Source organism: Lissotriton vulgaris, chromosome 2_1 (assembly GCF_964263255.1).
Source record: "Lissotriton vulgaris chromosome 2_1, aLisVul1.2, whole genome shotgun sequence".
Lineage (NCBI taxonomy): Eukaryota > Metazoa > Chordata > Amphibia > Caudata > Salamandridae > Lissotriton > Lissotriton vulgaris.
The window spans coordinates 1768467458-1768483416 of NC_141687.1; the positions used below are offsets into that span (position 1 = coordinate 1768467458).

The 15959-nt window shown below is 53.7% G+C and overlaps 1 protein-coding gene across 10 annotated transcripts in view; it reads left to right on the plus strand.

Annotated features, from left to right (window-relative positions):
• The window catches only part of PPP6R3 (protein phosphatase 6 regulatory subunit 3), a 1665951-nt gene that overhangs the window by 1522022 nt on the left and 127970 nt on the right, over positions 1 to 15959 (plus strand). The window lies entirely within an intron of this gene.

Below are 15959 nucleotides of genomic sequence, written 5' to 3' on the forward strand. Positions count from 1 at the left end.
CGCGACTGGGTCAGTGGCAGATCCCTCTCCCTACCCCACCCGGAGCACGTAGTTGTGACGGACGCGTCCCTCCAGGGCTGGGGGGGCCACATGGGAGAGGCGGAGATCAGAGGCCTCTGGTCTCCGGCGGAGTCCCGGCTCCATATCAACTTGCTGGAGCTTCGGGCGATTCGTCTAGCACTGAAAGCATTCCTCCCCTCTGTCCGGGGACGTGTAGTGCAAGTGTTCACCGACAACACCACCGCCATGTGGTACTGCAACAAACAGGGCGGGGTGGGGTCGTGGACCCTTTGCCAGGAGGCTCTGCGCCTATGGCAATGGCTGGAACATCAGGGCGTGACCCTGGTGGTTCAACACCTGGCAGGCTCTCTGAATGCCAGGGCGGACGAACTCAGCCGTCGGTGCATGATGGATCACGAATGGCGTCTGAACTCGGACGTGGCGCAAGGTCTCTTTCAGCAGTGGGGAGAGCCTTGGTTAGATCTATTCGCCACAGAAGAGAACGCGCAATGTCATCAGTTCTGCGCGTTGGAATTTCCAAGGCGGCACTCGCTCGGAGACGCGTTTCGTCGCGAGTGGAGCTGCGGTCTGTTGTACGCCTTTCCGCCTATACCACTTCTGCCCAGAGTGCTGAAGAAGATCAGGCGCGACCGGGCCCAGGTTATCCTTGTGGCTCCGGACTGGGCACGAAGATTCTGGTATCCCGAGCTACTCAGCATGTCAGTCGATCCCCCGATTCGTCTGCCTCTTCGGGAGGACCTTCTGTCGCAGCAGCAGGGGACGGTCCTGCACCCGAACCTGTCCAGTCTCCACTTACAAGCTTGGAGATTGAGCGACGGCAGTTGAGGCCATTTGACTTGCCTCCTGAAGTCTGTGATATCATTCTGGCAGCCAGGCGTCCCTCCACAAAGTCGGTATACGCCTGCCGGTGGAACAGATTTGTGGCATGGTGCACAGCAAAGGCTGTGGATCCTCTCTCTGCACCCCTTTCGGAAGTGCTGCTCTTTCTTCTTTCCCTTGCCCAGCAGGGCTCTGCTCTGGGCACTCTTAAAGGGTACCTTTCTGCTCTATCAGCCTTCTTGAGGCTACCAGATCAGCCTTCTTTATTCAAGTCCCCTATTGTAAGTAGATTTCTAAAGGGCATCACGCACATGTTCCCTCCTGTTCCCTTCGTGATGCCCCAGTGGGACTTGAATCTTGTTCTCACTTATCTGATGTGTGCTCCCTTTGAGCCACTTCATAACTGTCCTCTTCGTCTCCTTACTCTGAAGACTGCCTTTCTGGTTGCCATCACCTCTGCCAGGAGGGTGAGTGAGCTCCAGGCTCTTTCTTCTTCTCCACCTTTTCTGTCTGTTCATCCTGACAAGGTGGTGTTACGTACACGACCTTCCTTTCTGCCCAAGGTTGTCACGGCCTTCCACATCGGGCAGTCCATTACCTTGCCCACTTTCTTTCCGCCTCCGCATCCCTCGAAAGAGGAAGAGAGGCTCCACCGTCTGGATCCAAAACGTGCGCTCTCCTACTACCTAGATCGCACACGCCAATTCCGGGTGGATGACCAACTCTTCGTTGGTTACGTGGGCGCGAAGAAGGGTAAGGCTGTGCACAAGAGGACCATCTCTAGGTGGATCATCTTGTGTATCCAAGCATGTTACTCCATGGCGAGGAAGGAGCCCCCGGCTGGATTGCGGGCTCACTCCACTCGGGCCACGGCGACAACAACTACCCTGGGCCGAGGTGTCCCCCTGCAGGACATTTGCCAGGCAGCTATGTGGGCCTCGCTGCACACGGTTGCAAGACACTACTGCCTGGACAGTCAAGTCCGGAGGGATGGCTTCTTTGGCCGTTCCGTCCTCCAGGACTTTCTGGTGTGATATTGGTTCGCAGACCCACCACCGGGGTTGGGATTGCTGGGGTATCTATTCTAAGGTAAGGAATCTATCACTAACGTGTCTCTTTCAGATGCACAAGTTACTACTTGTGTAACGATATATCTGTAAGAGACATTAGTTAGTGATAGATTCCTTACCGACCCACCCATCCTCCCCGTTCTGCGAACCGATATCTAGGGTTAAGGTCATCCCCTTTCAGGGCCCTAGTTTCATGGCACCAGTGTTAGTTCTATCATGGCTCTGCGTATCTGGCGCGGAAGAGCTGTGTGTCAGAACTGACGTCAGCGCGCATGGGCGCCGTCTAAGTACTCCGACGTCATCCCGGCGCTCACGACGCCGACGACGGACGCGGAGCCGCAGACGACGCCTACCGGCGCGCAGGGGTATTGCTACGCAAAAGTTTCCGGATCCAGTCTGACGCCTGGGGATATTCTAAGGTAAGGAATCTATTACTAACTAATGTCTCTTACAGATATATCGTTACACAAGTAGTAACTTGTGCACTTAGTTTGATTTTGGTTATTATATGCGGTTACGCTTTACACGTGGTTTGGACACGAACTATCACCATTTAATTCTTTGGCACTCTTTTTGTTACGACACTGGGCTCGCTTTACTTGTCAGGCAACCTGCAATTCTATCGCTCATTTATATATCTTTGGGGAAGCACATTTTCGGGTATTATTCATCTTTGTTATATTTTTAACTTTAACTGATTAATCGCTTGACTTACTAATGTATTTGACGATATGTATTTATATATTTGATTTCATCTCGGTGGATCGTACTTAGATTGGATTATTGTTTTTCAGGATTCCCCTGATGAAGGACTATCTTGTCCGAAATTCATTGGGAAATGTCATAATGCATAAACTAAAGTGGATTTCAGACATGAGCTATTGAAATGAAACTCCATGAATTATGATGAGAAACTCATGTGAATAAAACATGAAGGAACTGGTTACAATGTTGGTTTAACTTTATTTTGGCATTCAAAGCATTTGACACAGAAACGGATCTCGTTTCACAGCGGTTGTGCTCAGAGAGTTGGCGCTTATCCTAGGTGCCACCAACCACATACTGGGAATCATGGCATCTTGCATCATAATCGTTCCCCATGCCAGGCTTCAAATGCGTCCCCTACAAGAATGCTTAGCGAGTCAGTGAAACCAATCGCAGGGTCAGAAAATCGATCTAGTGTTGGTAAGGGGCCATGCTCATCACACTCTGTGGTGGTGGCCACACAAAATTTAATAAAAGGATGGCCCTTCATAGACCCAGTTCCAGAGACAATACTAACAGCGGACGCATCCCTCACTGGATGGGGAGCTCATCTTCAACAACACAGTGCGAGGTTTGTGGATTCAACAGCAAAAAACTGTCCACATAAACAGTCTGGAGCTGCTAGCAGTGTTTCTAGCACTCAAAGCATTTCAGACCCATCTGGTTGGCAAAGCTGGCCTACTTTGTACCGACAACATGACAGCTATGTATTACATACAAAAACAGGAGGACACACTCTCACCAACTGTCGCACTTGGCCCAAAACATTTGGAGGTGGGCCATTCACCACAAAATCTATCTCCTAGCGGAGCAACTCCCAGGAGTGAACAATCAGATTGCTGATCTTCTCAGCAGACAGAGACCGCAAATACACGAACAGGAACTTCACCCTCAAGTTCACCTCCCATACGTTCAGACTTGGGGAATCCCTCAAATAGATCTTTTGCCCCACACCAAAATGCCCAAATGTTGTCTCTAGGTACGCACCCCCGCTCTCCAAAGTCAATGCACTATGGATGAACTGGTAAGGGATATTTGCTTACGCTTTTTCGCCTCTCCCACTCATTCTATTAGTGGTTCGGAAAATCAGACAAACATCCCTCACACTGCTCCTAGTAGCTCACACATGGGCCTGCCAAACGTGGTTCACAACCCTGTAGAGCTCTCAGTAGTTACTCATCAAAAGCTACACCTCACATCCAGTCTCCGCACACAGAGCCATGAAGAAATCAGACACCCAGATCCCAAACAACTGAACCTCTCGATCTGGCTCCTGAAATCCTAGTTTGGTTATCTAAATCTCCCACCAGAGTGTATGAACATCATCAGAGAGGCTAGACGGCCTACTACAAGGGCCTGTTATGCAGCTGAATGGAAACATTTCGGTATCTATTGCAATAACATCAATCCTCTTGATGCTTCAATACAAAATATAATTTATCTGTTGTACTTGCAGCAGTCAGGATTGGCTTACACTTCTCTCCGACTACATCTCGCCACAATAGCTGCGTATTTACAAAATAGGCAAAATTTATCTCTTTTCAGAGTTCCATTAATCAAAGCTTTCATGGAAGGCCTCAAAAGAATTATACCACCAAGATTTACACCTGCCCCAGTGTGGAGTCTTAGCATACTTCTCACAAGATTAATGGCCCACCTTTTGAACATATGCATAAATTTGAGTGTAGCCGGGGGAGGGTGGACTTGGGACGCTCTCGGTGGTGATAACAGATGGCTCAACAGACACTTGACCAGTATATCTTTTTAAACTGTTTTATTTTTAAGGTGCGTCTTGTACGGAACGTTAGTCTCTCCCTCGCAAACTCTATTTTATCCGTGGTGGTGGTCTTCGGGGCACGCAGGGCAACAGGTATGGAAAGTCCCCAGGGTTCAGGGGGAGATGCAGGACGAGTAGTTTCTTCTTTAGAAGCAGCTTTGTGGATACTCCAGGCAAGGCACGGTCTCAGGCGTTACTTCCCCCCGGTGCAGCCACATGGAAGAAAGAAGATGGACAGAGGGAGGCCGTTAGTCGATTTATCCAACAAGCGTTTGCACCCAAGGGTTTCCCGTGGTTGTGAGGGACACCGGTGTATTTTACAAACACGCTAGTGAGTTGGTGAACGTACTGGAGGGAAGAGTGAGGGATTGAGGGGTAGGTGCAGTACGGGTATAGGGTAGCGGGAAAAGAGGAAAGGAGGGAACGGGAAACTCAGAGGTCAGGTACACACAGGGAACTTTGTGCACTATTCACACGGGGCACTCTTTCTCCCCACCCAAGCCGCCCAACGCCGCCGTACCTGGCTAAGCCACACTCCTCCCTCGGGAGCGTGGCACGGCGGAACACAGGGTCGTTGGCCTCCTGGCTTTCCCTCTTCTTCTCGCCTTCCGTTTTCTCCTTCGTCTTCTTCCTCCGTTCGGTGTTCCTCGCGTCCTCTGTCCCTCGGCTCGCCGATGACGTCACAGGCCGCGTACAGGGCTTCCCCTGTTTTCACCCATCCAGGATTGTCGACGTCAGTGGTAGGCGGGGCCTCGTGGAAGTCATCATACGCCCACTTAAAGGGGGCTGTGGACGTTTCTTCGGTTTGATCCACGTCCCAGTCGTCCCTCTGAGTTGCAGTCTGCGGAGTAGAAGGGGCACAATCCGGGATCCACCAGTCCTTTCGGCAACCCGACCCGGCCCCGTTAGTGAGCCACAGTTTCTCTCCTGGAAGATTGCTTTCCTCATTGCAATCACCTCAGTGAGGAGAGTGGGTTTAACTACAAGCACTAACCATAGAAGAACCTTTTTTCCAACTACACAGAGACAAAGTGGTTCCTTGAACTAACCCCAAGTTTCTACTTAAGGTAGTTTCTGCCTTCCATATCAATCTTTCGGTTGAATTACCGGTATTCATTCCTCAACCCGATTCAGTGGCAGAACGATCTCTACACACCTTAGATGTTAGAAGAGCCCTTTTATATTACATTGAAAGGACAAAATCATTTTGGTAAAACCAAACCGTTTTTTGTTGCTTTTGCATCACCACACAAGGGCAATCCCATGTCCAAGTCAGGTATTGCCAGGTGGATTGTGTAGGAAAGTGGGTTTCTTTTGGAGTAACCCCTCCACTTTTTGCCAGACTACTGATGCACTTTTCCTTGGTGTGCCCTGGGTCTCTTCCAATCAGGTTCCCAGGTCCTGTGTTCTTCCCCCAAAAACTAACCCAATTGGCATCTCTGGCCACAGGTCAGCCCCTGGTAAGTGGTACCACAGGTACTCAGGGCACTGTGACCAAGGAAGATCTATAAGGGCTGCAGCACTTATTGTCCCACCCTTAGAGTCCCTGTACCCTGACACACAAACACACACACACACATTGCCTTGGCAGGCTGCGTGTCTTGGTGCAAAAAAAAGTGAAGTGTCGACATGGCACACATCCCTGTGTGCCATGCCCACAAAACACTGCCCTGGCATACATCAGTCACCCCTCTAGCTGGGTGTCTTATGCCAGTGGTGTACTGTAAGTGCAGTGCTGCCATTAAGAGTATATGGTGCTGGGAATTTGTCATTACGAACTCCAAAGCACCATAATGGCTACACTGAAGACTGAGAAGTTTGGCATCAAACTTCTCAGCTCATTTAATGTAAAATGCATGACAGAGGGTATCTTAGAGATGCCCCCTGAAACTAGACCAACTCCCAGTGACCTGACTGAGTGGCTGCCGAGGCTGCCTCCACCAGACCTGTTTCTGGTCCTCTGGGTCGAGAGTTTGCCGCTCTCGGTGGCCTGAAACAATGCACATCCTGGGACGAGGTGCTAAGCCTCCTCCCCCACCATGGGCAGGCTTCACGAAGGAGAAACTTCAAAGACATACCGCCTTTGTGAGCCTCTCTAGACCACCTCCTGTACTCAGCAGCTGGTCCCTACTGATTCTACCCCCTGCTTTGGGCGGGAGAACCAGCGGGTAAAACAAGTGAGGAAGAGAGTTGTCCACCGCTGCCAACTCCACCCCTGCCAACTCCACCCCTAAGGTGGGGCAGACTAGGTGAATACACAACCTCGAGTCCCCGCCATCTTGAGGATGGGGGCACCCAGACAACCAGGAACAGAATCCTGCACCCTCCCACTGGAGAGTGGCAGAATAGGGGGCGTACCCACCCCAGGGAAGGGACCCATTGGTCCCTGCCCTTTACCTACTTGTAACACCCCTAAATTTAGTATTTAGGGGCACTCTGAACCTTCCTTCCTTAGGACGAGAAGCCGTGCAGAGCTAACAAGAGGACGACGCCCACTGACTTGGCCCCAGCCTTACAGGCCTGTCTCCCCTCGAACGTGCTCCTGCAAAACCCCGCCATGTCCAGCGGCCAGCAACCTCAAAAACCCCGGAGGACCTGCCTGCATTCACTTTCCAAGCTGTTTATCCTGTGAACACCGGACGTGTTTAAACTGCAGCTTCTGGTGCCTGCCAGAAACTGCAAATCCAGCCCACACTGCACCTGTGTTTGAGTGAACAAACACCACAAGTAGGTCACCCTGCTGATCCTGACCCAATATCTGGCGACCCTTGACCTGACTCAAGCCTCCTGACGACGCCTGCAGCCTCAATCCAGAGGGCTCCCCCTACCGGGACCAGAGCAGGTAAGAAAATCCGACGTCCAAGGGCACCCCTGCACCCTGACGCCCACGGGCTTGTGTGCCCAACCCAGCGGTGCCTAACCATCCCTCTACATCCCAACGTACCCCTCGAAGTGGTGGTCACTCCTGAAAGATCCTTGTCCCCGAGCCTGCAGTGTTTCTTTGTCCTGCGGAATTCCCATTGAAATCAACCGTGCACCTGACTTCAAAACAGCACCCTGCACTGGCTGCCCTAGCGCCGCTGAGGGTGCCCCTTAGGTGCTAACTTGGTCCCCAAAGTGCCCTGAGCTTAACACTAGGAGCTTTGGTCACACATCCCTGTGGCCTGCTTACCAGCCGCTACCAACCGGAGCCCCTGTATCCTCTATAGGATAACATTGGGACTCAACACTCTGCACCCGTCCGCCCGAGTGCAGCTGAGGGTGCAATAACAGTGCATCACTGACCCTGGGAGACCCCTGAGTCTAACCCCAGAACCCTAACTCAAAAGACCGATTACTTACCTTGAAACTGATAACTAATTTTTCCTCATGAGATAACATTGACACTTTTTCCCCCAAAAAGTTCTTAAGTGTCAACTTTTGAAAACTACAAAAATCAGCTGAATAACCAAAACACATTTTCTCAAATGTTTTCAGGAAATGTCCCAGTGCTGGATTCAGCACTGAGTAAGAAAAAGTAAGGATAACCTAACTTACCTGCTGAGTGAATTTCCTCCCATAGGATAACATTGGTGATTCTATGTGAAAAAGTTTAAACTTTAAAAATGCAATAATATTCCTTAAACATCGTACCTTTAACCAAACTCATTTACTCACCTGTTTCTGATTGAGTGTGTACATTAAATGCTTTACACTGTCCTCTGATACTGCCTTCTTGCTTGACCAAGCTACCACTTTAGAGAGTAAGGTTCAATCTGAAAGAGACACGTTAGTGATAGATTCCTTACCTTAGAATATCCCCAGGCGTCAGACTGGATCCGGAAATTTTTGCGTAGCAATACCCCTGCGCGCTGGTAGGCGTCGTCTGCGGCTCCGCGTCCGTCGTCGGCGTCGTGAGCGCCGGGATGACGTCATCGGAGTATATAGACGGCGCCCATGCGCGCTGACGTCAGTTCTTCTTTTTTCCGCGCCAGCTAGCGCAGATCCGGAAGAAGCTCTACCCCCAGTCATTTTTTGACTGAACTCTTTTTTGATCTTTTTGATCCTCTACTTAGTCGACTCTCGACTATCGGTGCCAGGGATGCCCGGGTTCAAGCCTTGCTCGAAGTGCGGCCGACTCATGTCGGTCACGGACCCCCATCGCCGGTGCCTGAAGTGCTTAGGCCTCGACCACGACGATCGGACCTGTGACGACTGCCGGGCCCTGACGTCGAAGGCTAGGCGGGAGCGGTCCCGCAAGCGTCTCGAGCTGAGGCAGTCGGCCCCGCGCCGCTCAGGGTCCCGGTCCCGGTCCCACGGGAGGTCGAGGGACAGGTCGCGAGGTCGGAGTCATCGACGTTCCGGGAGTGGTCACCGATCGTCTGGTTCCAAGTCCTCAGGTAAGAGGCATGAGAGGTCGGAGCGACACCATCGGTCCTCCGACCCGCCCCGTCGCTCGCACGATGCGACCGGGGATTCGGGCGACACCGCCCACGCGGCTCCGCGGGAGTCGCAAGCGTCGCCGCCTGCCCCACACCTTCGGGTCCCTGGGCACGGCGCGTCGCAGGAGGAGGTCGAGCGGTACCTCATGGCCATGAGGGCCCTCCCTCCTCAGTCGGTTCCCGTGGCGCCTTCGGGCCGATCGGCTCCGTCTGGAGGTCCTTCCGGGTCGGGCGCTTCGGCCCCGACGGCGTCGGGTGCTTCGGGCCCGGCACCGCTGGCGACTTCGGTCCCGGCGCCGCGCGACCTCGTTGGATCCGGCTCCGGATCCGGGACCTCGCCGGTCGACCCTACGACCTCACCGGCGACGTCCCTTCAGGTGTCGTCCCCGGCAGCCGTAGTGGTTGCCGACCCCAATGCTTCCTACGGTCCGCCTCAGGCGTCGGAGGGGCGCCGCTGGGCGCCGATTCCGACGACCTTCGGAGAATTCTATCTCCACGAGGAGGCCCTGGCTGTTGATCCTGGTCTCCAGGAGCCGGGTGACGAGGAGCAGTGGGAGGGGTCCGAGGACCCTCTGGCACGTGATACTGGATTTACATCGCCCCCGACTGTGGCTTCGGAGGCGGGTTCTGCTTACAGTGTAGTGTTGACGAAGGCAGCTAAGGCCCTACACCTTGAGCTCCCCGTCGCGGCCGTGAGGACTAATCTCCTCACTGAGGTGCTCAAACAGCAGTCCGGCTCCGCGGAGCCCCTTCTGCCGTTCAATGAGGCCTTGTGTGACGTTCTGCTGGGCACTTGGTCCAAGCCCGCCACAGGTCCCCCTGTGGATAGGAACGTGGCCAGACGCTACCGCCCGGCACCGGGCGACCCTTGCTTTTTGTCCACCCACCCCACCCCCGAGAGCCTGGTCATCCAGGCCTCCACTTCCCAGACCGCATTCCCGACGGCTCCGCCCGATCGGGAATCCAAGAGATATGAGCAGTTCGGGAAGAAGGTCTTCTCGTCTGTGAGCCTAGGGCTCCGGTCAGTAAACACCAACTGTCTCTTGGGCCGCTACACCCACACTCTGTGGGACACGGTTGCGGAGGTGCTGCCACAATGCCCTGAGGAGGTCAGGGCTAAACTCGGCCAAACCCTTGCGGACGGCCGAGATGCGGCACGCTTTTCCATCCGGTGTGGGCTGGATACCACGGACTCACTGGGCAGGGCGATGGCAACGACGGTGGCGGTTCGACGCCACGCCTGGTTGAGGTCCGCCAATTTCTCGGCCGATGTCCAGGCCACCCTCCTGGACATGCCGTTTGATGGCCGTCGCCTCTTCGGCGACAAGGCAGACCATGCGCTGGAACGTTTTAAGGACTCCAGGGCCACGGCCAAGTCCTTGGGCCTTGCGGCCCCACGCCAGCAATCGGGTGCCTTTCGCTCCTTTCGTGGCCACGGAAGGGGTGCCCCACCACGGACCGTCAGCCACGCGCCGCAGAATGTTCAGCAACGCGGTGGCGGCCGTGGGAACCGCCGTGGCGGTGGTCGGGGCCAGCGGCGAGGCCAGTCCACACCTCCCTCAACAGCCCCCGCCTCAAAACCTTCCTAGTCCGAGTTTTCAGGCCCATGTGACGCCTGTGGGAGGCAGGGTTCGCCATCACCTCTCCCACTGGCATACAGTCACTTCGGACAGGTGGGTGCTGCAAATTGTCCGAAGGGGTTTCTCCCTCCCCTTCGAGTCTTCCCCTCCATCCATGCCACCTCAATGCCACCGTGTGTCGGGGGATCACTTGCGACTTCTGCAAGAGGAAGTTTCGGCCCTCTTGGCCAAGAGGGCCATCGGGCGCGTTCCTGGCCCAGAAGTAGGACGTGGCTGTTACTCCCACTACTTTCTGGTACCCAAGAAGGGCAAAGGGGGCCTACGCCCTATCTTGGATCTGCGGAACGTGAACGGCTTCCTCCGTACGGAGAAGTTCAAGATGCTCACTTTGGCTCAGGTCCTGGCTGCCCTGGACCCAGGAGACTGGATGGTAGCGTTGGACTTGCAGGACGCCTATTTCCACATCCCCGTCCTGCCGGCCCACCGGCGTTACCTGCGGTTCACGGTAGGCCACGAGCACTTTCAGTTTACCGTGCTCCCTTTCGGCCTTACCAGCGCCCCACGGGTGTTCACGAAGGTGATGGCGGTGGTCGCAGCCCATCTGCGCAGGCAAGGGGTGTCAGTCTTCCCCTACCTCGACGACTGGTTGTTGAAGGCGGGCTCGCCCCAGACAGTCGTCAGCCACCTCCAGACTACGGCCGACCTCCTGCACTTGCTGGGGTTTTCCATCAATGTGCCGAAGTCACACCTGTGTCCCTCTCAGAAGCTCCTTTTCATCGGAGCGGTTCTCGACTCGGCGCGGTTTCGGGTTTACCCACCCGAGCAGCGGGTTCGGGATATTCAGGCTCTGATTCCTGTCTTCGGGCCGTTATCCCGGGTCTCGGTCAGGTTGACGCTGCGGCTTCTGGGACTGATGGCCTCCTGCATCCTTCTGGTGCGTCACGCCAGGTGGCGGATGCGGGCTCTGCAGTGGGACCTGAAGTTTCAGTGGGCCCAGCATCAGGGCAACCTGTCCGATCATGTCCTGATCTCGGAGGGCACTGCGAAACAACTGCAGTGGTGGCTCACGGACCGCGACTGGGTCAGTGGCAGACCCCTCTCTCTACCCCAGCCGGAGCACGTAGTTGTGACGGACGCGTCCCTCCAGGGCTGGGGAGGCCACATGGGAGAGGCGGAGATCAGAGGCCTCTGGTCTCCGGCGGAGTCCCGGCTCCACATCAACCTTCTGGAGCTGCGGGCGATTCGTCTTGCACTGAAGGCATTCCTCCCCTCTGTCAGGGAGAGCGTGGTGCAAGTGTTCACCGACAACACCACCGCCATGTGGTACTGCAACAAACAGGGCGGTGTGGGGTCGTGGACCCTTTGCCAGGAGGCTCTGCGCCTCTGGCAGTGGCTGGAACATCAGGGCGTGACTCTGGTGGTTCAACACCTGGCAGGTTCTCTGAATGCCAGGGCGGACGAACTCAGCCGCCGGTGCATGATGGATCACGAATGGCGTCTGAACTCGGACGTGGCGCAAGGTCTCTTTCGACAGTGGGGAGAGCCTTGGTTAGATCTATTCGCCACAGAAGAGAACGCGCAATGTCAGCAGTTCTGCGCGTTGGAGTTTCCAAGGCGGCACTCGCTCGGAGACGCTTTTCGTCGCGAGTGGAGCTGCGGCCTGTTGTACGCCTTTCCGCCTATACCACTTCTGCCCAGAGTGCTGAAGAAGATCAAGCGCGACCGGGCCCAAGTTATCCTTGTGGCTCCGGACTGGGCTCGAAGATACTGGTATCCCGAGCTACTCAGCATGTCAGTCGATCCCCCGATTCGTCTGCCTCTTCGGGAGGACCTTCTGTCGCAGCAGCAGGGGACGGTCCTGCACCCGAACCTGTCCAGTCTCCACCTACAAGCTTGGAGATTGAGCGGCGGCAGTTGAGGCCATTTGACTTGCCTCCCGAAGTCTGTGATATCATTCTGGCAGCCAGGCGTCCCTCCACTAAGTCGGTATACGCCTGCCGGTGGAATAGATTTGTGGCATGGTGCGCAGCAAAGGCTGTGGATCCCCTCTCTGCACCCCTTTCGGAAGTGCTGCTCTTTCTTCTTTCCCTTGCCCAGCAGGGCTCTGCTCTGGGCACTCTTAAAGGGTACCTCTCTGCTCTTTCAGCCTTCTTGAGGCTACCAGATCAGCCTTCTTTGTTCAAGTCCCCTATAGTGAGTAGATTTCTGAAGGGCATCACACACATGTTCCCTCCTGTTCCCTTCGTGATGCCCCAGTGGGACTTGAACCTTGTTCTCACCTATCTGATGTGTGCTCCCTTTGAGCCACTTCATAACTGCCCTCTTCGTCTCCTTACGCTGAAGACGGCCTTCCTGGTTGCCATCACCTCTGCCAGGAGGGTGAGTGAGCTCCAGGCTCTTTCTTCTTCTCCGCCTTTCCTGTCTGTTCATCCTGATAAGGTGGTGTTGCGTACACGACCTTCCTTTCTGCCCAAGGTTGTCACGGCCTTCCACATCGGGCAGTCCATCACCTTGCCCACCTTCTTTCCGCCTCCGCATCCCTCGAAAGAGGAAGAGAGGCTCCACCGTCTGGATCCGAAACGTGCGCTCTCCTACTACCTGGACCGCACTCGCCAATTCCGGGTGGACGACCAACTCTTCGTTGGTTACGTGGGCGCGAAGAAGGGAAAGGCTGTGCACAAGAGGACCATCTCCAGGTGGATCATCTTGTGCATCCAAGCATGCTACTCCATGGCGAGGAAGGAGCCCCCGGCTGGATTGCGGGCTCACTCCACTCGGGCCACGGCAACGACAACTGCCCTGGGCCGCGGTGTCCCCCTGCAGGACATCTGTCAGGCAGCCACGTGGGCCTCGCTGCACACGTTCGCAAGACACTACTGCCTGGACAGTCAAGTCCGGAGGGATGGCTTCTTTGGCCGTTCCGTCCTCCAGGACTTTCTGGTGTGATATTGGTTCGCAGACCCACCACCGGGGTTGGTATTGCTGGGGTATCTATTCTAAGGTAAGGAATCTATCACTAACGTGTCTCTTTCAGATGCACAAGTTACTACTTGTGTAACGATATATCTGTAAGAGACATTAGTTAGTGATAGATTCCTTACCGCCCTCCCATCCTCCCCGTTCTGCGAACCGATATTTAGGGTTAAGGTCATCCCCTTTCAGGGCCCTAGTTTCAATGGCACCAGTGTTAGTTCTATCATGGCTCTGCGTATCTGGCGCGGAAAAGCTGTGTTATCAGAACTGACGTCAGCGCGCATGGGCGCCGTCTATATACTCCGATGACGTCATCCCGGCGCTCACGACGCCGACGACGGACGCGGAGCCGCAGACGACGCCTACCAGCGCGCAGGGGTATTGCTACGCAAAAATTTCCGGATCCAGTCTGACGCCTGGGGATATTCTAAGGTAAGGAATCTATCACTAACTAATGTCTCTTACAGATATATCGTTACACAAGTAGTAACTTGTGCATCTAGCGTTAGCCTCTGTCAAACCTCTGGAGACCCTTGGACTCTAAACACACTGTACCTCACTTTGGTGCAGTATATACAGAGCCAGTTTCTTACAGATTGTTAAATGCATTCATACTTGTTATGCAAAAAGAACTTTAACTATACCCCCTAGACAGTGGCGGCTCTCCCATAGGGGCGTTGGGCCTCTCTCCACTGCTTTATCCGAGTGCGAGAAGACCGAAACATAAAATGGTAACACTACCATTTTATGTTTCGGCTTCTCGTACTGCGAGAAAGCAGAAGTGCCTGGTTGGGGTAGGGCAGGTGGCCGGTCCTGTTCAAGGGCAGGTGGGGGGATGTAGTGGATTTCCCACTGTTGTGGGTACTGACTGTTTGGTCGGCCCCAGGGCCGACCAACTCAGTCATGCGCATTCCCTTTTTCTCTATGTAGGCTGCTGCATGCACCTTAGGTTGTTTGAGTTCGCTCGCCGAACTGCAGTATGACAATTTTACACCCACCACTTTCTACAGTCATCAGCTGCCACTGCCCCTAGAGAGCATTCCACTCGTAAAATATGGACTACTATGGCTTTCATAGGAAGCATCCACATAGTTGAAATTTGTAAAGATGCAACTTGGTCTACACCGCACACATTCACAAAGCACTATAGTGTTGATTTGTTAACCAGATAATGTAGGCCAGGCAGTACTTAAAACATTGTTTCAGACAACTCCAACAGCTATCGGTTAGCCACTGCTTTGGGAGAATACTGCTGTATAATCTATGCAAAGCATGTGATCTACAGCTCACATGTCTTGAAAGGACAATGTTACTTCCACTTTCTGTGGAATGCTGGCGCAAGGGGTACTTCAAAAGGTGAGAAATCCTCAGGCAGATACTGTATCCACCAGGAAAAGCGTTAACGAAGGTAAGCAACTGGTTCATCTCCACCCTTGTGTAGGGAGCCCATCTTGCGGACCTCGAGATCAGAGGGCGGTGGTCTCATCAGCCTTTTGGAACTGACAGCAATTTGGCTAGGCCTGAAGGCCTTCCTCCCTTCTATCCATGTTTGATACATCCAGATCTTGACGGATAACACAGCAGCAATGTTGTAGATTAGCAAGACGGTATAGGGTCTTTTTTTAACGCCTGGAAACTTAAAACTGTGGTCTTTTGCACACTAGCCAACCACCTAGCAGGATCTCTGAATGTCAAAGCTGACAGCCAGAGCTGGTGTTATGCTTCCGTCCCTGAGTGGCGTCTTCTGCCATAGGTAGTCTAGGAAATCTTCACTCTTTGGGCCACTCCACAGGTTGACTGGTTTGCCTTCCCAAAAAATGCTCATTGCTGTTGATACTGCATATTTTTCTGCAGGCGTCGATGGGAGCCTCGGGGAACTTGTTTCTGTTCAGATGACTTACACCAGCTTAACCCCCCCCCCCCCCCTAAAAAGTACCATGGATTCCTTGAGTTCTCGTGAAGATTCACTAAGTAGCCTAGAAGGGTGGCAAATGCAGACCTCCTGTGCTTCTCCCGATGTCCCCCACTACCACTCACATTCTAGCTAGCCCTTGTCTCACAGTTGAGAGGAATGGTACTGCACTCTAATCACTGAGCCTCTACCTACATGCTTGAAGATTGAGTGGGGAAATCGGAGTTCCTTTCAGCTGCCCCCCCCGTAGGTGGTAGACCTCTTCTTGTCAGCAGGCTACCCCTCCATCTAATCTTCTTACTCAGGTAAATGGCACAACTTTGTTGCATGGTGGATGGACAATAATGCTGACCACTTACCCCTTGCATGCCAAGCTGTCTCAGGTTCTACTATATGCTCTTTCTCTTCCTCAGGGGGGTTGAGCAATTGGCACTGCCAGGATGTGTTTAGATACTATGTCTGCATTCCTCTGTCTGCAGGACCAGTCATCCCTTTTCAAGTACCCTATTGTTATGCATTTTTTAAGAGAATGACGAATATGTATTCTAAAACCCCCTGTGGTGCCCTAATTTAGTCTTAACTTTCTTCTGGGGAATTCATTTGAGCCCTTACAAAGTTCTC